This window comes from Camellia sinensis, chromosome 4 (assembly GCF_055761805.1).
Source record: "Camellia sinensis isolate YWXY chromosome 4, ASM5576180v1, whole genome shotgun sequence".
Classification (NCBI taxonomy): domain Eukaryota; kingdom Viridiplantae; phylum Streptophyta; class Magnoliopsida; order Ericales; family Theaceae; genus Camellia; species Camellia sinensis.
Window position 1 is genome coordinate 162,537,171 of NC_138964.1, and position 5,588 is coordinate 162,542,758.

Sequence of the window (5,588 nt, forward strand, 5' to 3'; positions counted from 1 at the left end):
TCTCACTCATCACTCTTCTCTGTCTGTCTCTCTCTTTGTGTCTCTCGCCCATCTTTCTTCTCTCTATCTCTCTCATCTCTCTGTCTATCTTCTCTTTATCTCTTCCGCTCTCTCGTTCATCTCTCTCTGTCTCTCTCTCATTTATCTCTTTTCGCTATTTCTCTCTCTCTCTAACTATCTCTTTTCACCCATTTTTTCATCCTCTTCTCTCTCTCTCTCTCTCTCTCTCTCTCTTACTCATCACTCTTCTCTGTCTGTCTGTCTGTCTGTCTGTCTGTCTATCTGTCTTTCTCTCTCTCTGTGTCTCTTACTTATCTATCTTGTCTCTTATCTCTTTTCTCTCTTTGTTTCTTTCGCTCATCTCTCTTCTCTCTATCTCTCTCATCTCTCATCTTTCTCTGTCTCTCTCGCTCATCTCTCTTCTCTCTATCTCTCTCGTTCATCTCTCTATGTCTCTCTCGCTCATCACTCTTCTTTCTATTTCTCTCTCTGTCTCTCTCGTTCATCTCTCTTCTCTCTCTGTCTCTTGTTTTGTCTCTCACTCTCTATCTCTTTCTCTTTTTGTCTCTCTCTCTCTCTCTCTCTCTCTTCTCTCTCTCTCTCTTACTCATCACTCTTCTCTGTCTGTCTGTTTTTGTCTTTGTCTCTGTCTCTATTTCTCTCTCTTTCTCTCTTTGTCTCTCGCTCATCTCTTTTCTCTCTATCTCGCTCATCTCTCTTCTCTTTATCTCTCACATCTCTTTATCTCTCTCATCTTTTTTTTTCTCTATCTCTCTCTCTCTCTATGTCTTTCTGTCAGTCATCTCTTTTCGCTCTTTTTTTCTCTCTCTCTCTTTGTCTATCTCTCGCTCATTTCTTGTTTCTTTCTCTATCTCTTTCTTTCGCTTATCTTGTTTATCTCTCTCTTTTTTTTTCTTTCTCTTTGTCTCTGTCTCTCTCTCTCTTCTCTCTCAATCGTTCATTTCTCTCAATCACACTCATCTCTTTTTCTGAGCCCATTGTTGTTGAAAGAAGAAAAAGTCTAAAAATGAAATGGGTCTCTCTTTCTCTCTGTCTCTCTCTCTGTGTCTTTCGCTCATTTCTTTTCTCCCTCTCTTTCACTTATCTCTCTTCTCCCTCTCTTTCACTTATCTCTCTTCTCTATCTCTCTCACTCATCTCTCTTCTCTATCTCTCTCACTCATCTCTCTTCTCTATCTCTCTCATCTCTTTTCAAATATTTTTTTTAATTATTTTTTTTTCAATTATTTTTTTTTCAATTATAATGTGTATGATCCCATCGTCATAAATAATAAAAAAATAAATATCAATATCTGAACCACAAAAATCCCCATCTCTCTCTCTCTTTCTCTCTCTCTCTCTCGCGACTGTAAACAAGGTAGACGACGGCGTTGAGCCATATCATCGATCGATCCTTCCTGTATCTCTCTCTCTCTCTCTCTTTCTCTCTGTATCTCTCTCGACGATACAACACTTCAACCCCAAAACCAGAAACCCTAACCTCCTACTCATCATCATCAATAGATCAAACCTCCACAGACTACTCCACACTCGATCTATTCTTCCACATCATATACGGTCTAAACCATACACGGTTACACTTTTTTTTTTCTCTCTCTCTCTGTCTCCACTCTGCCTCCGACGCCACTGCTACTGCCACTATGACTACCGCGCCGCTGCCATTGCCTCTGTTACTGCCCTCTCTCTCTCTCTCGCTCAGAAACCTATTCGATTTGAAGCTCAGAAACCCTCACTCTTAATCGATCGCTCAGATTTGTAAGTTTTTATATCTCGCTCAGATTTGTAACTTATAGAACAGATCTCGCTCATGGGTGAAAAATACACAAAATCTATTTGATATATATATATATATATACACGTGTATATGGGTTCTCTCTGATATTGAGTTAATTGTTTTGGTTCTATATATATACATGACCTGTATGTGTGATTGCTTGTTTAGGTTCTTCAGATGATTTTTAGTTGTTAACTTATTTTGGATATTTTGCTTTTACACTGCTATAAAGGTTTATTTTCTCAATTAGGGAAAATGATTTAGGGATATTAGGTTTAGTTGATTAAAAATGTGTTGTTGTCTTCCCCATGTTGGACCAATTCTAGCAGAGAATGAACCAGACAGAAATCAGGGTGAATGGTTCAGTCTGTAGCACTCTCTGGAGGCTATGAAGATGATGAGGATCACAGTGAATGGTTCCTCTACACAGGAATGTATGCTCATGGGTGCATTAGATATGTTATTGTTTGAGTGATGGCCATTATAGGCAATGTGTATATTTTCACTGGCATCCCTATACATTTGGTTTTGGTGTCAAAGTTGCTCCTTCATGAACATTTTTTCTTACAAGCTGTTGTTGTTAAGTCATGCATATTTGTCATTAGTGGGGCATTGTCACTTGATTTGGCCTTTACATTGATGTTTATCTTGTAAAAATTTTGCAGAGTAAGATTTATCTAAATGGTAGGACTAAGTCAGGCTATTCATTGATGAACAATCCAATTTTGTATGGTTGGGCATAAACATCATTCCTGTGCTACTATAAATACTTTCTATTTCTATTGTTCTTTTCATGCATGCATTGAGGCTGATCTATTTTCTATTTCTTTATTTATCTAAACTTTATCTATCTATACATATATTTGTGGATAGTGGTGGAAGAGACCTCAGTGGAAACAAAAAGACGAACAAGACAGTCATTTGATCAGAAGTTTGATAAAATGAATGAGGCATTACGGGTTAGTTGCCAATAAGGTTATCCTATCCAAGTTGTGAGGTGAATTTTGTCAATATGCTTAATATTGCATCTTCTAGTAAAATTGAATATTGAGTCTATGTTCTTGAAATTTCCATGGGATGGACAAGGATAGAGGAGTTCTGACCATAGTATATAGTTCATTGCTTTTGGAGATTGGTGATGGATAGCTCAATTTTTTTTCCCTCTGCTTTTTGAAAAGGAGTATAGTTGTGCAAAATTTTGTTGGTGTTGTTAATAGAATTTTTTTTTACATGCAAAACATATCATAACTCTTAAATATTGTTTATTTACTTTTAAGCTTCTATTATCCATACAAATTGAAAGTTTTAGACACTAGTATTTCCAAAATTTGAAGCCTTAAGGAAGTCCCCTAAGGGACATCCCATTGGCTTAGGCCGCATTTTCTCAGTAATGAGACTCAAGTTTGAGTCTCCTTACCTTGCCTAAACCCTAAAAAAAAAAAGAATGAAGCTTTTAAGGAAGAGAAACTAATATGGGTAAATCTACTCCTAATAGGCATAAATTAATAGAAAACCACTCCACCGCCTCGAACTAAATTCATTGGCACGAGAGACTTGTGTGAGAAGACGGGATTCGAATCGGATTCCCGGTTTGGGAGTTAGAGCCGGATTTCACTCTAGGCAAACTAGTTCTTTAAGAAACTTAAATACGAGGTGTTAACACCCCAAAATCACTAAACGGCGTCGGATTAGCACAAAACTTGGCACACACGACCGCCTAGGCATGAGAGACTTATAGGAGAAGACGGGACTCCAATCGGGTTCCCGATTTGGGAGTTAGAGCCAGATTTTACTCTAGGCAAACTAATTCCTTAACAAACTTGAATTCGAGGTGTTGACGCCTCAAAATCACCAAATGGGGTCGGATTAGCACGAAAATTGGCACACACGACCGCCTAGGCATGGAAGACTTATGGGAGAAGACGGGGCTCGAATTGGGTTCCCGGTTTGGGAGTTAGAGCCGGATTTTGGTCTAGACAAACTAGTTTATTAAGAAACTCGAATTCCAGGTGTTGACGCCCCAAAATCACCAAACGGCGTTGGTTTGGCACGAAATTTGGCACACACGACTGCTTAGGCACGAGAGACTTGTAGGAGAAGACGGGACTCCCAACGGGTTCTCGGTTTGAGAGTTAGAGCCGGATTTTACTCTAGGAAAACTAGTTCCTTAACAAACTTGAATTCGAGGTGTTGACGCTCCAAAATCACCAAACGGGGTCGGATTAGCACGAAACTTGGCATACACAACCGCCTAGACATGAGAGACTTGTGGGAGAAGACGGGGCTCCAATCGGGTTCCTGGTTTGGGAGTTAGAGCCGGATTTCACTCTAAGCAAACAAGTTCCTTAAGAAATTTGAATTCGAGGTGTTGACGCTCCAAAATCACCAAACGGCATCGGTTTGGCACGAAACTTGGCATACATAACCGCCTAGGTACGAGAGACTTGTGGAAGAAGACAAGACTCCAATCGGGTTTCCGGTTTGGGAATTAGAGCTGGATTTCACTCTAGGCAAACTAGTTCCTTAACAAACTTGAATTCGAGGTGTTGACGTCCCAAAATCACCAAACGGGGTTGGATTAGCATGAAACTTGGCACACACGACCGCCTAGGCATGAGAGACTTGTGGGAAAAGACGGGGCTCGAATCTAGTTCCCGATTTGAGAGTTAGAGCTGGATTTCGATCCAGGCAAATTAGTTTCTTAATAAATTTGAATTCGAGGTGTTGACACTCCAAAATCACCAAACGACGTCGGTTTGGTACGAAACTTGGCACACACGACCGCCTAGGCACAAGAGACTTGTGGGAGAAGACGGGGCTCGAATCAGGTTCTTGGTTTGAGAGTTAGAGCCGGATTTCTGTCTAGCCAAAATTATTTACTTAATTATCTTTGTAATTATATAGTAGTTAATTTTTTATTTTTTTTGTAATTAAAATATTAACACATAATTATGTTGTCAGTAATTATTTTTATTTTTTGTTTTCAGATATTTCTCTAGTTGCAGTTTGCTTCTTGTGGAATGTAGGCGTGTAAATATGGCGACTAACTTTTGTTTTGTTATCCACGGAAGAATCATGACGAAAACTTTTGTTTTTTATTTACGTTATTTTGAATTGTGAACAGCATTATGTATTTAAACATTGTATATGTATTATGCAATATTATGTAGTAGGATAATTTTGTTGATGTATTGTTATGAATGAAAGAATATTTTTATTATGGATGAATTGTTATTTTTATACTGGAATTTTTATATTATTATGTAATTATCGATTTATTTTTCAGTTATTTTTCATTTAATACAGGTAATTTTCATATTTTTAATAATTTTATTGTAATTTTTTTTTTTTTTGAGTCGGCACCACACCGTTTCAAAAAATAGTAGAACCAGATTGTTTTTGCGACATAAGCATTGCCGTCGCAAAAGATGTTGGCAAAAAAGTTGTAAAAAACCTTTCGCGACGGTATTATTTGCCGTCGCAAATAACCTTTTAGAGACGGCATTGTCGTGCTGTCTCAAATAAACTTTTAGCGACGACAGGTTACCCGTCGCAATAAAACACTTTAAAATGCCGTCGCAAATAACACTTTTAGCGACAGCAACACAGTGCCGTCTCAAAAAATCATAGATTTTTATATATTAATGGCGACGGCAGAATTCAGTCTCAAAAAGGCAACTTTGCGGTCGCAAAAACGAGGCGACGACATCGTGCCATCGCTAAAACATTTTAGCAATGCCCTTTGTTGCGACTCCCCACTTGCCGTCGCTAAAAGTCATCTGTTGTCGCAAAAA

At 38.5% G+C, this 5,588-nt stretch overlaps 1 long non-coding RNA gene across 1 annotated transcript; it reads left to right on the top strand.

The window, feature by feature from the left end:
• Window positions 1-1,291: 1,291 nt before the first annotated feature.
• LOC145823488 (uncharacterized) lies at window positions 1,292-5,023 on the top strand. The gene is made up of 3 exons (XR_014365768.1): window positions 1,292-1,775; window positions 2,668-2,791; window positions 4,782-5,023. It is a non-coding gene; the product is annotated as an uncharacterized LOC145823488 (long non-coding RNA).
• Window positions 5,024-5,588: the final 565 nt, after the last annotated feature.